The 17,724-nt window shown below is 39.4% G+C and overlaps 1 pseudogene; it reads left to right on the forward strand.

Moving 5' to 3' along the window:
* Positions 1 to 17,724, forward strand: part of LOC133654204 (neural cell adhesion molecule L1-like protein) — a 128,965-nt pseudogene that overhangs the window by 23,187 nt on the left and 88,054 nt on the right.

Consider the following 17,724-nt stretch of genomic DNA (forward strand, 5'->3'; position numbering starts at 1 on the left):
TGCAATGTTTACTCTATTACTCTAATAACACAAAGCTGCCATGCAGGCTGTTTCTTTCTTTAAAAAATAATAATGAATCAAAATCAATGTTACTATGAATTATTGACCTATCCAAGGCTCCAATTACGTCACATTAAATATTGCACTTTGAGATATTTTTTGGGGAAAATGTTGCATATTTTGTGTTTGCCATATAAAACAATTTAGCTTTTTTTTTTTTTTTTTTTAAAGAAGGGCCTAAAACGAACAAACAAAAAACATAAACAACAATACAACGTACAATTGACGGATAGATCTGAAGTTGATCTCGAGATCATTGTGTTAAAAGTAAACAGTAAAAAAAAAAAAATATATATTTTTTAACACTTTAATGAGTAGGACCCTTTTGGTTCCCCAATCATTTTTGTGTGATTTGTTTTTAAGTAGCATTGCTCAAAAATTAATAATGAATTAAAATCAATGGTGTTATGAGTTATTGACCTTTTTAGGGCTCCAATTATTATATTATCTGAAATATTCCTCTTAAAACTTTTATTGGGTGAAAATATTGCATATTTTGTGTTTTTTTCATAAAACAACAGGGTTTTCTTTGACAAAAAGAGCATACGTCTTAAATCTTTAAAAACTTTATATTGACAGATAGACCTAATGTTGATCTAGAGATAATAATGCTGAATAATGACACATTTTAAATATTTTTTGGACCAAAACCCTTTGGGGTCCCTGGGATCAAGCCTGAGTGGAGGCCTTAATGTATATTCTTTATACATATATTGTATTGGTTTTTAAAATTAAAAAATATCAAAATGGCCCCCGCTTGCTTTGATTTTTCAGCGTGCGGCCCTCGGTGGAAAAAGTTTGGACACCCCTGCTATAAAGCATTCACATATGTGGTTTTCTACACCAAAATTAATCTATTTATTATTCAACTTCTTCTTCTTCTCCAGATTTTGTCGCGCTCTACCTCACACATGGCTTATCCAATTCAAACCGTTCGGGAATTGCGGGCTTGACAAATTCCCGAAATTCCCAGGTTTCCCAGAATTCCAGGTTTTCCGGGACATTTTTCCCTTTTAAAATGAATTGGCCATTTTTCAAACTTCCACCAATTCCACATTTTTCAACCTATTTAAAGCATTCCACCTTCAACACATTGCACCATCCTGGAAATTCAAACTATCATTTTTCCAAGTTCAAAAAAATTCCTGGATTTTCCAAAATTCCTGGTTTTCCAAAGCCCTATTTCCACCCTTTTTTCTGGTGACTACTCCTGTCACGTTTTTCAACCCACTTCAATCGTTCTACCGTCAAAACATTCCTCTTAATCAGGACAAAAAACAAAGTTGTTTTTTGAACTGGAAAAATTCTCGGTTTTCCAGGAATTCCATGATACTATTTCTCCTATCCGATTCAAATCGTTCCAACTTCAAAATATTCACCCAGTTCTGGAATTTTGTGCTCTATTTCAACAATTCTAGAACAATTCCAGGATTTCAGTTAAACTTTAGCATTGGAGCATTCACACGCAATTCCTTCAGGAATTGCCTAATCTATTGTGGATGCTTCCTTATTACCAAGCATGATACTGTGACTTTTGGATAAATTAACCAATGCAGTGGTCAAAAGAAGTGTTAAAATAAAGGGCATCAGATGAATGTATGACTGAAAGAAATGTGCTCTTTTTGCAGGTCTACAACACATTGAGCAAGATGAGAGGGTTTCCACGGGCACTGATGGCAGCCTGTACTTCTCTCACGCCTTACAGAAAGACAGCCGTCAGGACTACTGCTGCTTTGCCGACTTTCGACGAATAATTGTCCAGAAGACCGCTATGGCAGTTGAGGTCATTCCATGTAGGTTCATTTGCGTTCAATCAACAAAAATACATTGTTGTAACAAGGGTTGTATGGTATACCGGTATTAGTATAGTACCATGATGAATCATATTCGGTACTATACCGCCTCTGAAAAGTAGCGTTCTACCACCACCCCCCCGCACCCATGTCGTCGTCACGTCGTGTCATTGCTGGTTTACGAGCAGCCGAGCATGTTTGGCAGCGCACAATCACGGAGTACTTACAAGCAGACACAGTGTGTAGACAGAAAAGGGAGAACGGATGCATTTTGGCTTAAAAACTAACAATAAAGGTGAAGTTATAACACTGAAATGCCCTCAGGAAGAGGTGCTTTAAGTCATGCCTAGCTAGCTAGCGGCTAACGTCCATCCGCCGTCGGCAGTGTTTTAGCTACTTCTAAATCACTAATCACAAATAAAGTATGTTTCTTACAAAAATCATCTCTGCAGGACGAGGGATAGCTAAACATGCTTCACTACACACCGTAGCTCACCGGCTTCAAAATGTAAACAAACACCATGGGTGGATCTACACCTAACATCCACTGTAATGATACCAACGTACAGGAGTGTATCTAGTCGATACTACTATGATTACGTCAATATTTTTTTGGCATCAAACAATCTTCTTTCGTTTTTTTATTTATTTATATTATGTTTATAAACTCAGGAAATACGTTCCTGGACACATGAGGACTTTGAATATGACCAATGTAAGATCCAGTAACGACTTGGTATCGGATTGATACCCAAATTTGTGGTATCATCCAAAACTAATGTAAAGTATTAGGGCTGTGAATCTTTGGGTGTCCCACGATTCGATTCAATATCGATACTTGGGGTCACGATTCAATTCAAAATCTTTTTTTTTTTCAATTCAACACGATTCTCGATTCAAAAACGATTTTTTTCCCGATTCAAAACGATTCTCTATTCATTCAAGATTTCAGCAGGATCTACCCCAGTCTGCTGATATGCAAGCAGAGTAGTAGATTTTTGTAAAAAGCTTTTATAATTGTAAATGACAATGTTTTATCAACTGATTGCAATAATGTCAATTTGTTTGAACTATTAAATGAACCAAAAATATGACTTATTTTATCTTTGTGAAAATATTGGACACAGTGTGTTGTCAAGCTTATGAGATGCGATGCAAGTGTAAGCCACTGTGATACTATTGTTCTTTTTTTATTTATTTTTATAAATGTCTAATGATAATGTCAATGAGGGATTTTTAGTCACTGCTAAGTTGAAATTGTAACTAATATTGATACAGTTGTTGATATTATTCATTTTTGTTTCACTACTTTTGGTTTGTTCTGTGTCGTGTTTGTGTCTCCTCTCAATTGCTCTGTTTATTGCAGTTCTGAGTATTGCTGGGTCGGGTTTGGTTTTGGAATTGGATTGCATTGTTATGGTATTGCTGTGTATTGTTTTGTTGGATTGATTAATTTAAAAAAAAAATACAATAAAAAAAACAATTAGTTTAAAAAAAAAAATAAAAATAAAAAAAAAAAATAGATTTTTTAAAAATGAGAATCGATTCTGAATCGCACAATGTGAGAATCGCGATTCGAATTCGAATTGATTTTTTGCCACGCCCCTATGAAGTATCCAAACAACATAAGAATAAATGATTACTACATTTCAAAACAGAAGTGTAGACAGAACATGTTAAAAGAGAAAGTAAGCAGATGATAACAGTAAATGAACAAGTAGATTCATGATTCATTTTCTACCACTTGTCCTTATTAATGTTGACAAAATAATAGAAGGGAAAATGACACAATATGTTACTGCATATGTCAGCAGACTAAATTAAGAGCCTTTGTTTGCTTACTTACTACTAAAAGACAAGTTGTCTTGTATGTTCACTATTTTATTTAAGGACAAACTTGCAATAAGAAACATATGTTTAATGTACCCTAAGATGTTTTGTTAAAATGAAGCCAATAATGCAATTTTTTCTGGTCCCCTTTATTTAGAAAAGTACCGAAAAGTATCGCAATAATTTTGGTACCGGTACTAAGATATTGGTATCGGGATAACACTAGTTGTAACACACCTAGTTAAAAAAAAGACATCTGGGTGTTTCTGCAGTTAATTGAATGGACTTATCAAAATATTTCTCTCTGCAAACCAAAACGCAGGGCTTGTCCAGTCTGGTTTGTGCTGTAAAGCGTGTGAGGGTGTCTACTTTCCTAGATAGAACACTATCTGCTCTTAATAGCTGCTAAAAAGGATTTTTGTCTCACAATGTTTTCTTTTCATTCCAGGGACGCCAGAGTATGAATCTGCTGACGACCGAGTTGCCAGTGAGTGATTTTTCTTCTTGTATCCCACACTGAAAATTGTGAATGTCTTACATTAGAGGTGCTTTTTCCAAGAAGGCACAATATGGCTGTGCCTTGCAAATAGCTTTTGCTTATATGACCATTGATATAAACGAGGCATGAAAGTGATGGTGACTGTTGTGGTGGTTGCCCTTCCAGTAAAAACCCCCAACCTACTGCTGCCCTCTGGTGTTCAGACAGAGAGGGTGCTCGTGAAGGGAGCACAGCTTCAGCTTGAGTGTATACCAGGAGGACTGTAAGTATCACTATACCAGGGGTCGGCAACCCAAAATGTTGAAAGAGCCATTTTGGACCAAAAATACCACAAAAAAAATCTGTCTGGAGCCGCAAAAAATTAAAAGCCGTATATAATTGTCATAATGAAGGCAACACATGATGTAAGTGTCTATATTAGCTATATTAGCCTACTATCAAAGGCTGACGCACATCTCCATTGACAGAAATGTTGTATTTTAATTTTTATTCTACACATTTTTGCAACATTGGAAATCATTAGTAAAATGGAGGCTTCTCACAGGATGAGATAACTTCTGGAAATGACTGTCTCAGAATGGCCAAAGGTATAGATGTGTGTGTCCAAGTTTAAGGAAACAGCAGGCTGCCTTCTTCTACAAAGTCTTTGCAAGCTGGGTAACATTTGCTGTGGTCTGGAACAACATGGCACGCACACAACTATGAGAAATGCAGCCAATATTACATACAGATAATGTGTCATGAGCCATGCAAATATAAATTAAATACACAGAGGACATAAGTAAAGGAAATTAAATGAGCTCAAATATACCTACTAACGAGGCATAATGATGCAATATGTACATACAGCTAGCCTAAATAGCATGTTGTATCATCCATTAGCTTGCAGTTGTGGATTGACCAAATATGCCTGATTAGCACTCCAGCAAATCAATAAAATCAACAAAGTTCAACTTTTTGCATTTACGCACAGCATAAAACCTTTGGTGGACAAAATGAGACAAAGAAGGAATGGCATGGAACATGTCTTTCTGTGGCAACATCGGAGAAAGTTGCACATGTAAACAAACTACGGTGAGTTCGAGGATCGCTGAAATTAGTTGGACAAAACGGTGCTTGCCAAATACATAAACTGTGGGTTTTCTAACAATTAGGAAGGTTTGTGTCATGTTTGTTCTCCGACAGAAAATATACTAAAACAAAAAATCAATTTTTTCTTCATCTTTTTCCTTTTTCACACATCTCTGAAAGAGGTCCAGGGAGCCACTAGGGCGGCGCTATAGAGCCGCGGGTTGCTGACCCCCGCACTAAACCATGATACATCTTCATATATGTCTGCCATGACCGGTAATAACAGCATATTGTGTCTTTCTAAAGCCCCACCCCAAAAATAGAATGGATGAAAATGGGAGAAGAGCTGCCCACTCAAGCAAAATTGGACAACTTTGGAAAGCTGTTGACCATAGCTGCGATAGAGGAGAGTGATGGCGGCACATATAGTTGTTTAGCAAAGAACCTGGCTGGACAGGCGATCCACTACTTTGATGTAATAGTGGAAGGTTGGTCAACATCACCTGCTCATTATGCATGACACACACCATGGGCTTGTTTGTTTCGACTCAGGGATGACAGTCGTTTCAACAACTAAGCAAACACCTTCCCCTTCGTCTTCATCTCCTAGAGCCCCCACAGTGGCTGAAAGAGCCACCTGAAAGCCAGCTGAATGTGATCGGCTCCGATGTGCACGTCAAGTGCTCGGTCAGCGGAAGTCCACAACCGGACATAGTGTGGAGGAAAAATGGACACGTTTTTGAAGGTGGGTGACAAAAATCCAAAGCCCTGATTTCACGCATCTGTTAGCACGTTTGTTGCCAAGACAGCACAGATTTCACAATGACAAGAAGCTCCTCTGCTAAATGTTCTTCACACTACAGTATTAGCAATGACTGAATATGTGAAAAACAGATCCTTATCAGACATAAACTTCATGACACAACTCTTATTTAATTAATGAATCAATACGGGGATTGGACTAGACCCCTTGAAATAAATGTTTTCCTCTTAATTCTAAGAACTACCAAGTCTTTTTGGGTAAATATTTGCTCCCAACGTTCACATTTATGACCGTTTATAATCCGCAGGTGTACACATTGAAACATGAACTATGTTCATTCATAAATTCAACAAAATACAGTGCCTGTAACACTGCATGTAAACTCCTGGAGGGTGTGGACTTAAGCCTCCTCATGTGTGCTGAAACCTTTCAGTTCCATTTGGTTTTTCTATGGCCGGGTCGATTGTCTTTGAGTTTGGGGTGCGTTGTGTGCATTATATCCCGTCTTATCCAAGTCTATAACTATGGCGTCAAAACAGTGCCAGAATCCTTGCGTATTCTTGCAATCCTAAGACTCTCTGGACTCATTTTGTGCGCGCAAACTCTCGGATTGGCTCTCCCAGGAGTGAGTAGCTGTTAAAAGTCACCAATCAGAAAAGAGGAGGGAGTTGCAGAGGCTGCATATTCAATTTCTGCCCCTAAATGCCAAAAAGGGCTAAACGTAGCGCTCGTGAGGAAAGAGAAAGACACTTTACAAGGGCATAGTCCGTGCACGGGCAAAAAGATGCCGTGTGCATGCAAAATGTGTGGTTTTTTTTACGAATTAAGATTTTGGCCACTGTTCTGACGCTCTGCTTTTTCCTACTTCTTTTTGGACATTTTGTGATGAGAAACTGGAAATATGTGATGGACAATATTGTAACTGTATGCATGTTCAAAATAAACTAATACTGTTCCACAAGGCTATTGAACAAAATATTGAGTAAAGCTGCAGTTTCATGAGCCCACGCAAGGGCTCAGGGGCTAAACATCACAATTTGGATGTTTCTTTAGAAAGTGCCTTTGCAGGTTATATTCCATTGAGACTGTGTTTACTTATTTACAAAGTAAACACATCAGCTTTCACAATGCACTGTTAATAAATGTATTATTCTGCCCTCGCTACTCGTTTCCAGCGTGTACAGCCTGACAGATAGTTATCAGCGTGAAGAAAAAGAAACTCCAGCCGTTTTGTTGATGATTGATGTTTCTTCTTTTGTATTATTTTCCTTCCTCAATTTTATTTCTTTATATGTCTTCCTTCATTTAGGTTTGTAAGACTGAAAATATAAACATTACAAAAGTATAACATCCATTGTATATTTTACATAAATAGTGTCCATTGTGTATGTTACGTAAATTAAATGGAAAGTGTAATGTTCATACACACAGCAAACATTGCACACGTGTGGTTTAACTCAATTAAACTCAATGTGTAGCTTTATCGCCCTCTACTGGTCAAATTCATTGCTACATGTATGAAACAAGTTTTAGTAGTTAAACAGCTAAAAACAACACGACCACTGATACAAAATACTTTACAAAATCAGCAATTTCAATATTTTCATATTTTGTTGTCCGGTTGCTGTTAATTCTGATTTTTGCGATTTATTTAGATATTTTCCAGGGTTGATAGTGCCATCTTCTTCTACTCACCCCACTCCTGCTTCGTTGTATGTCACATACATGAGCATCCCTAGTTTGAATGGTTTCATCAAGCCTAAATGGGTTTTGTTCGGCAGGCCAAATTAAAAGCTGGATGTGGTCCGTGGGCCGCCAGTTGAATAGGCCTGCTGTACCATAATCATACCATAACACACTAAATGGCTGACTGAAAGACTGTGTAAGTGTGTTTGATTTATTGTGAACAATTTCATTGGTCCAGCGTGACCCATTTGGCAATTTCATTGGTCTGACATCTTGAGGCAAAATTCATTGGTGGCATGTGAAGCTTGGAAAAAGCCATAAGTTAACCGCAGCATTGTATAAAGCACAGGGTTCAAAGTGTGGGGGAAAGTAATAGCTTACAGGCTAGAAATTACAGTACTTGTGTATTACAATATTCGAAAATATCTTAATTTTATTTTTTTTGGTAATGCGTTTTTTTTTTAAGGTTGAACATTTTTGGGAAATGTTTATACATCAATGTTTTTCTGTTTATCAGATGACCCACTAAACAACAAGCGGGTGCTTGACGACACACTGATTCTCCACAACGCCTTGCCAGAAGACAGCGGCGTCTACCAGTGTGAAGCTTCCAACAGACATGGTGGTGTTCTTGCCAACATTAACATCATGGTCATGAGTAAGTAGTCCCGTCACAGCGAGCAAAAATGGAATTAGTATGACCCTCAGCAGACTTTTAAAAAATTGATTCGGGCCCTGATAGGTAAACATGTTACTCACCACTGCATTTTGTGCGTGTACCTAATAAACTTGTGTGGACTTGAGAGTTCCAGGTTCGATCCCCGCTTCCGCCATCGTAGACACAGCTGTTGTGTCCTTGGGCAAGACACTTTACCCACCTGCTCCCAGTGCCACCCACTGGTCTAAATGTAACTTAGATAATGGGTTTCACTATGTAAAGCACTTTTAGTCACCAGAGAAAAGCGCTATATAAATATAATTCACTTCAATCAATCAATCAATCAATCAATCGATCAAAGTTTATTTATATTGCCCTTTAATCACAATCGGTAGGTTGTGAGTTCATACCAAATACTATAAAAATGGGACTCATTACCTCCCTGCTTGACACTCAGCATCAAGGGTTGGAATTGGGGGTTAAATCTCCAAAATGATTCCCGGGCGCAGCCACCGCTGCTACCCACTGCTCCCCTCACCTCCCAGGTAGTGATCAAGAGTGATGGGTCAAATGCAGAGAATAATTTTGCCACACCTAGTGTGTGTGTGACAATCATTGGCACTTTAACTTTAACTTTAAGTGTCTCAAAGGGCTGCACAAGCCACAACAACATCCTCAGCTCAGATCCCACATCAAGGCAAGAAAAAACTCAACCCAATGGGATACAATGAGAAACCTTGGGGGCGACCGGTACAATGGATGACGAGTGGATCTAGTTAATAATGTCAGAATCCAGTCCATAGTGGGGCCATCCAGGGAATCATCTTGAATGGAGACAAGTCAGCAGCGCAAAGACGTCCCCAACTGATGCACAGATGAGTGGTCCACCCCGGGTCCCGACTTTGAACAGATAGCGCCTCATCTGTGGTCACCTGATAACCTCGCCACGCAGGAGAGGGGGGCAGAGCAGAAAAGAGACGGCAGATCAACTGGTTTAAAGGGGGGTCTACTTAAAGTCCAGCGTATACAAATTAGTTTTAAGATGGGACTTAAATGCTTCTACTGAGGTAGCATCTCTAACTGTTACCGGTAGGGCATTCCAGAGTACTGGAGCCCGAATAGAAAACGCTCTATAGCCTGCAGACTTTTTTGGGGCTCTGGGAATCACTAATAAGCCGGAGTTCTTAGAACGCAGATTTCTTGCCGGGACATATGGTACAATACAGTCAGCAAGATAGGATGGAGCTAGACCGTTTAGTATTTTATACGTAAGTAGTAAAACCTTAAAGTCACATCTTAAGTGCACAGGAAGCCAGTGCAGGTGAGCCAGTATAGGCGTAATATGGTCACACTTTCTTGTTCTTGTCAAAAGTCTAGCAGCCGCATTTTGTACCAACTGTAATCTTTTAATGCTAGACATAGGGAGACCTGAAAATAATATGTTACAATACTCGAGACGAGACGTAACGAACGCATGAATAATGATCTCACCGTTGCTGGTGGAGAAAATGCGACAAATGTTAGCGATATTACGGAGATGAAAAAAGGCTGTTTTAGGAACACTCTTAATGAGTGACTCAAATGAGAGAGTTGGGTCGAAGATAATACCCAGATTCTTTACCAAGTCGCTTTGTATAATTGTTTTCTTGTCAAACGTTAAGGTGGTATTAGTAAATATGTGTCTCTTCACTTCTCTTCGTTTAAGTCGGCAACAATCCAGCAAGGATTCACCAACTTCCATCTGATTTTCACAGTCTGTTTGATTCTACAGATGCCCTTCATTTTTTTAATTAGTTTACAGTTGTCTGTGCTTCAAGTTGTGTTTTGAAGGGAAAACTTTAAGCATTAATGGGACCTTCAAAACAACTGTGGCACTTATTTGTAAAGAGGTGCTTTGTCTTTGTATAATTAAATTGTATTTTTTGTCTGCCTATTTTAAAAGCAACAGTCAAGGTTTTCAAACTCTACAGATAGGAGAGCATTTTTCTTACGCTGGAGATTGACTGTGATGAAGAAAAAGTGAATGTTTTAGTCACACAAATACATAGGGTTGGCTACAATAACATGTACAGTGTACAGATATGTGCAAAAAAAAATATTTTGAGATTAGAACATGCTTTTTTAATATCCAGTTTATGATTGGTCAAAGTAAAGCTGCACAACCAGCTCGCCTTGGGTAATAGCCGTGGCAAAAAAAAGACCAGTAATTGGTTGTTTTATGTAAAGTTTTTTTTTAAAAAAAGCAAACATGCCGGTCAGTCTTTTTAGGAATAATTTGACTTGTGGTAATATCTCAATATTCTATTTGTTTTTAGATTTGGCTCCTCTAATCCTGACCAAGGACTACCAGGAGTACGCCGTGATACGCAGCCAGAATATGTCCATGAACTGCAGAGTTTTCGGCTCGCCTCTTCCTACCATCTCTTGGTAGGTGATAACGAAGAAAAGCATGGTTGTTCATGAGAATCTAAGCAGGGAAACGTAATCAGAATTATGTGGTGGGATAATATTCCTTGGTAAGAGTCATAGATTTATTACATGTAGAACGTGTGAATGAGGACAATTAGTGTATGGCTGCAATGTTTGAGCCAAGTATCAACAGGAGTTGTAGCCAATTCCGTTGTTTGTCCTGGGAATGGTGGCAAAGCTGTGGTCCCTATTGACTTTGAATGGGCTTACAATGTTCTTTGTTTTCTGGACGTTTCGGCAGCTCTACAAGTTAGATAAATGTCAGAGATCGTACATATTTTGACTCTACTGGACACCACATCACAATTATTGTGATTATTTGTTGTTATTGAATTTCAGATCGGGTCAAGTTGTTGTCTGGCAACTAGTTATTATCAGCAGTGGATAAATATTGTCCATCGCAGGAACTTTTTAAGGAACGCTCCCACTTACCCGGGTAAAGAAAGTTCCCCCTCCCAGCATGCACAATTGTTGAAAAACTTCAAGCTGATTGAAAGACTCAAGGATGACGGTTGTTTCAACACAGGCTTTATGTTAGGATTTGTAGCGAATGTTTATTTGGTGGTGAGATTATCTAGCTCGGGGTGGGACAGAGGCGGTGTCAGGTTCATGAGGAAGATGGTCATGAAAAAACTCAGAAGTTTGAAAGCGAGCGTTTGAGCGCACCTTGTGAAGCAAACAAGTGCGGGGGATAATAGATTTTTCTTAGATTTTGTGCTCAGAAACAGGCTCTAGGGCAGGGCAACCTTTGCTCTTCTGAGAGCTACTTTTTTCAAAATGAAAATAACCGAAAGCTACTCATTTTTGGAATGTTTATTTTCACATCTTATTTCCGCTCAAACAAAGGGAATACGCTTGTTTTGCCAGAACATTAACAAAAGGGTGGTATACACAACTCACATTTTGCATGAAAAAAATCAATCAAGTTTACTTATGTAGCCCTTAATCATAAATGTCTCAAAGGGCTGCACAAGCCACAAGCCTCTGATCACACATCCGGGCAAGAAACAACTCAACCCAGTGGGAACAATGAGAAACTTTGGAAAGGACAGTGGATGTGGGGGTGACCGATGCAATGGATGCCGAGTGGATACGGTTAATAATGTGAGAGTCCAGTCCATAGGGAGGTCAGCAGGGGGATCCTCTTGTATGTAGACAAGTCGGGGCGCAGAGACGTCACCAATTAATGCCCAGAGGTGTGGTCCAGAATTGGAACAGCTCGTGTTTCCTCCGTGGAAACTGATACGTGGCCACCTGATAACCTCTCCACGCAGGAGAGGGGGGCGGAGCAGCAAAAAGAAGCGGTAGATCAACTGGTCTAAAAAAGGGGTATATTTTAAGGGGAGAGTATATAAATGAGTTTTAAGATGAGACTTAAAGGCCTACTGAAACCCACTACTACCGACCACGCAGTCTGATAGTTTATATATCAATGATGAAATCTTAACATTGCAACACATGCCAATATGGCCGGGTTAACTTATAAAGTGCAATTTTAAATTTCCCGGGAAATATCCGGCTGAAAACGTCTCGGTATGATGACGTTTGCGCGTGCCGTCACGGATTGTAGCAGATATTTTGGAACAGCACGGTGGCCAGCTTAAGTCGTCTGTTTTCATCGCAAAATTCCACAGTATTCTGGACATCCGTGTTGGTGAATCTTTTGCAATTTGTTTAATGAACAATGAAGACAGCAAAGAAGAAAGCTGTAGGTGGGATCGGTGTATTAGCGGCTGGCTGCAGCAACACAACGCCGTCCACCGCCGCGCCGCTGTCCTCACCGGTGTCTGGGTTGACTTCCTCTGTCTCCGAGACGCCGACATCCTCGATGATCGTGGTGAAGTCCTCCGTTGCGCCGTCGATCGCTGGAACGCAGGTGAGCACGGGTGGTGATGAGCAGATGAGGGCTGGCGTAGGTGGAGAGCTAATGTTTTTAGTATAGCTCTGTCGAGGGCCTGTAGCTAAGTTAGCTTCAATGGCGTCGTTAACAACAGCATTGCTAGGCTTCGACAGGCGGGACAGCATTAACCGTGTGGTTACAGGTCCAGGGTTTAGTTCAGTGTCTCCTGAGAGTAGAAGTAATAGTAGTATTGTTGATCTTCGGTCTATCCTTCCAGTCAGGGGCATGTTTCTTCTGTTTCTATCCGCGGTTAAACGCGATGCTATCCCGTTAGCTCCGAAGCTAAAGTGCTTAGCCGATGTATTGTCGTGGAGATAAAAGTCACTGTGAACGTCCATTCCGCGTTTTCGACTCTCATTTTCAAGAGGATATAGTATCCGAGGTGGTTTAAAATACAAATACGTGATCTACAATAGAAAAAGGAGAAAGTGTGGAATCCAATGAGCCCTTGTACCTAAGTTACGGTCAGAGCGAAAAAAGATACATCCTGGCGTCCTGCACTGCACTCTAATCCTTCACTCTCACTTTCCTCATCCACAAATCTTTCATCCTCGCTCAAATTAATGGGGTAATCGTCGCTTTCTCGGTCCGAATCGCTCTCGCTGCTGGTGGGAATGATTGTAAACAATGTGCAGATGTGAGGCGCTCCACGACCTGTGACGTCTCGCTACTTCCGGTAGAGGCAAGGCTTTTGCGAACTTTATCGTCGATGTTCTCTACTAAATCCTTTCAGCAAAAATATGGCAATATCGCGAAATGATCAAGTATGACACATAGAATGGACCTGCTATCCTCGTTTGAATAAGAACATTTCATTTCTACTGAGGTAGCATCTCTAACTGTTACCGGTAGGGCATTCCAGAGTACTGGAGCCCGAACAGAATATGCTCTAGAGCCTGCAGACTTCTTTAAGGCTCTGGGAATCACAAATAAGCCAGACTTCTTGGAACGCAGATTTCTGGCCGGGACATATGGTACAATACAATCAGCATGATAGGATGGAGGTACACCGTTTAGTATTTTCTACGTAAGTAATACAAAATCAATAACATTTGTGTTCGTCAGCATCTTGTATTTCAGTATGCATTTCTTTACGGTTACATTTTTTTTTTGGTATCACTCATAGAGCTACGTTGAAAAAAAAAAAAAAATACTTGTAATAGTATGACTGGCAAGATTTAATTAGACTTTAATTAGGAGGCAGATCTCTACTCAAACAGTGCGGTCATTGTCTTTGTGCTATTTTGTGATGAATTGTCATTAAATATAGGCATATTGTCTTATTTGAACATATATAGTATACAGATATACTGAGAGTTTAAGCAAATACTTGTTGAACCTTTGATGAGCTACTCTAACTCAGCCGGAGATCTCGACTCTCGGGAGACTTGTTACTACTATATGTCATTAACATGTCATCAATTTTGCACAATATTGGAGCTCTGACAATTGTAGGCAATGAATGCTTTCAATTCAGATAGGTCAGAAGTCACTGATGTTACTGAAAGGACCTGGTTCACAATGTCTGCTCTAGTCCATCCCAAGGACACCTCATAACTTCTTTTTTTTGTGTGTGTGTGTGCCTTTAACATGCAAAAATATTGCTTTAAATTAGTTTGACACAATGGATTTAGCTGTCAGATATGCAGCGTATATATATATATATATATGTGAATACTTTCCCCGGCTCTCTCTCTCTCTCTCTCAGGGCCAAAGACGAGACTCCAGAAGCCATCGAGGGAGAACGATTTATTACGCTCCACGACGGCTCATTACAAATATCCAGCACGGAAAAGGAAGACAGCGGCGAATACGTCTGTGTTGCCGATAACAGCGAGGGCAAGTCGTCTATCACCGCTGTGCTGGCTGTGAAAGGTATCACAAGAAAATAAGTAAATTGCTTAAGCATTAGTAGACAAGATTGCTCTTAAAGGGCCATGCGTGTGACAAATTAACCTATTGTCAAGAGTTTTTTTTTATGGTTGAGAGTTAAATTAGTAAATTAGCTTAAGGGATGACAGGGACTCTGGAAGGTAGCCTGGTTAATTACTTTTTTTTTTCCCAGACTGCAAGGACTAATGATGGGATGGGATTAAAGTAATTGCAATGTTTTATTGAGTGTTTCACTACAGGTTTGCATGGCCTTATGTGGTTCTGTCACTGATCTGTTGATAGAACCCACACAAATTGTAAATGGGCCTCAGGACATGCAGGTCATCAGCGGGACCACAGCTCACCTGACGTGCCAGGCACAGTACGATGAAAGTCTGAAGGAATCCTTTCAGACGGTTTGGATCAAGGACGGGGAGGAAATTCAACTTTCCTTAGAGGAACCTTCTAGGTTTGTGGACGATTTCAAGATTGTTCGATGCTTAAATGTTTCCATTTATGAATCTATGTACAGAGGCAAAGCAATATGTTTGGTCTCATATTAAATAGGCCCTATTTTTTTGTGACTGTCTAGCTTTTTGGTCTCTTTTTTTTGTGATTATTCTTTGAGAGTTCTGTCATGTAACACGATAACCTATCTGTGGGGGTCCCCATTTTGCGTAGATGTCATCTAATGAATGACATCCGTCATCAGTGTTGGGTTGGTTACTGAAAACCAGTAACTAGTTACAGTTACCAGTTACTTTATTTCAAAAGTAACTCAGTTACTAACTCAGTTGCTTACACCAAAAAGTAATGTGTTACTGTGAAAAGTAACTATTTAGTTACTTCTTTTTTTCTTCTTTTTTTTTAAAGCTCCCATTAATGCCCTTTTAGCCTTCATGTCAGTACTGTTATTGCACTGGAGAATAATACAATCTGTTGATCAACTTGACATGCATTTGCATCACTGAACTCTGCTAAGCAATGTGGTCTACATACAACACACAAAGACAAAGATATGTTTCAAAGGGCCAATTTATTTCAGGGCGGAACAAATTGACAAATCTATTTTAAATAGCTGCAACATAACATACATAAGTAACAAACAGCATAATAACAACATAGCTGTAAACCAAGGAAGTACTTTAACTTTAACTTTACATACACAAAGCCTAACCAGGCGTTTTTTCTCTCGAGGAATTCTGAAATAAAATCATGTCTGAAGCCCAGAACACTACGCATTTCCCCACTTTTAGTTTAGAGATAAGGAAAGATTGGCCTAGCCCACTAGGATCCCTCTTTTTGTTTGTGAACTTTATAGTCTATACATTTAGAGTGATGTGATAATCAAACACTCTAGAAGTCTAGAATGAAAGAGTACACTACCGTTCAAAAGTTTGGGGTCACATTGAAATGTCCTTACTTTTGAAGGAAAAGCACTGTACTTTTCAATGAAGATAACTTTAAACTAGTCTTAACTTTTAAAAAATACACTCTATACATTGCTAATGTGGTAAATGACTATTCTAGCTGCAAATGTCTGTTTTTTGGTGCAATATCTACATAGGTGTATAGAGGCCCATTTCCAGCAACTATCACTCCAGTGTTCTAATGGTAAAATGTGTTTGCTCATTGGCTCAGAAGGCTAATTGATGATTAGAAAACCCTTGTGCAATCATGTTCACACATCTGAAAACAGTTTAGCTCGTTACAGAAGCTACAAAACTGACCTTCCTTTCAGCAGATTGAGTTTCTGGAGCATCACATTTGTGGGGTCAATTAAACGCTCAAAATGGCCAGAAAAGGAGAACTTTCATCTGAACCTCGACAGTCTATTCTTGTTCTTAGAAATGAAGGCTATTCCACAAAATTGTTTGGGTGACCCCAAACTTTTGAACGGTAGTGTATATAAGATAATTGACAGAGTGTGTGTACTATAATTCATAATAACATTGATTTTGATTCAATATTATGTTTTGAGCAATGACAGTTTGAAAGAAAAAAAAAACAGCTTTGTTTTATTAGTCAACATTGCAACTTTTTCTAAATTACATTTCACCTTTAAGCTTTTTTATTTCACTTTTGTTATGTTTTTGTTTATTTTAATAGTATTTTTAGAATGTGCTGTGGGCCTTTAAAACATTAGCTGTGGGCCGCAAATGGCCTCCGGGGCACACTTTTGACACCCCTGCTATAGATAATAAAAAATGAAATCTGATAAATCTATCGATAAAAAGCTGAGCCTGGCGACGTATGCGCGTTTATCATAACTCTCTAGCTCTCTCTGTCTCCGCCCCTCCCTCACGAATGCTGCTGCGCACACCCCTCCCCTTTCTCCCTCCCCACACCCAGACACACACACAGCGCGCCTCCTCCTTGTGACACAAGAGATTCAGAAGGACGACACTGCAGCGCTGCAATAAAACACACTCAGATCTTCTGTTTCTAGCCGATACCACATAAAAAATAACGTAAAATAACGCCGAAACGTATCATGTAGTAACGGTAACTGAGTTACTGAATATAAAAAATAACGCGTTAGATTACTAGTTACCGCCGAAACTAACGGCGTTACAGTAACCATGTCCGTCATTGATAGGAATGTGATGGCAACGTTCCCTCGTCATTCTCATGGTCCCCTGTGGTGGACAATGTTAGTGCTGGGCTTGCATACTGATGTACTAGAATTGAATCAAAAAAGAAAAAAAAAAGATTACGGAACAATTAATTTCCCATGAATTTATTTTAGTTCAAAACGCATGAAATTAAATTCAAGTTTGAATAAAATAGAATGACAATTGTTTCAATTGTGTGAAAAAAAAGTTGTAATAGGGGTCCTCAGAATAAAAGTCTGTCTTGGGCCCCAATTTAGTCAGGGCGGCCCTAGAAATAGGTATCGTACATCCAGCTCATTACCTAGTTGAGTCAGGTATTGTTTGCACTGCACATACAAGCGATGACCTAATCAAATGGCTCTGATGTTTAGGTACTTTTTGAGTGATGGCATGCTGCAGATTATGAACGTGAAACTGAGCGATGAAGGAATATACACGTGCATGGCCAAGACTCGTCTGGACGTGGACAACGTCAACGCACTCCTCACAGTGCTTGGTAAGATGCTCC

This window comes from Entelurus aequoreus, linkage group LG07 (genome assembly GCF_033978785.1).
Source record: "Entelurus aequoreus isolate RoL-2023_Sb linkage group LG07, RoL_Eaeq_v1.1, whole genome shotgun sequence".
Lineage (NCBI taxonomy): Eukaryota > Metazoa > Chordata > Actinopteri > Syngnathiformes > Syngnathidae > Entelurus > Entelurus aequoreus.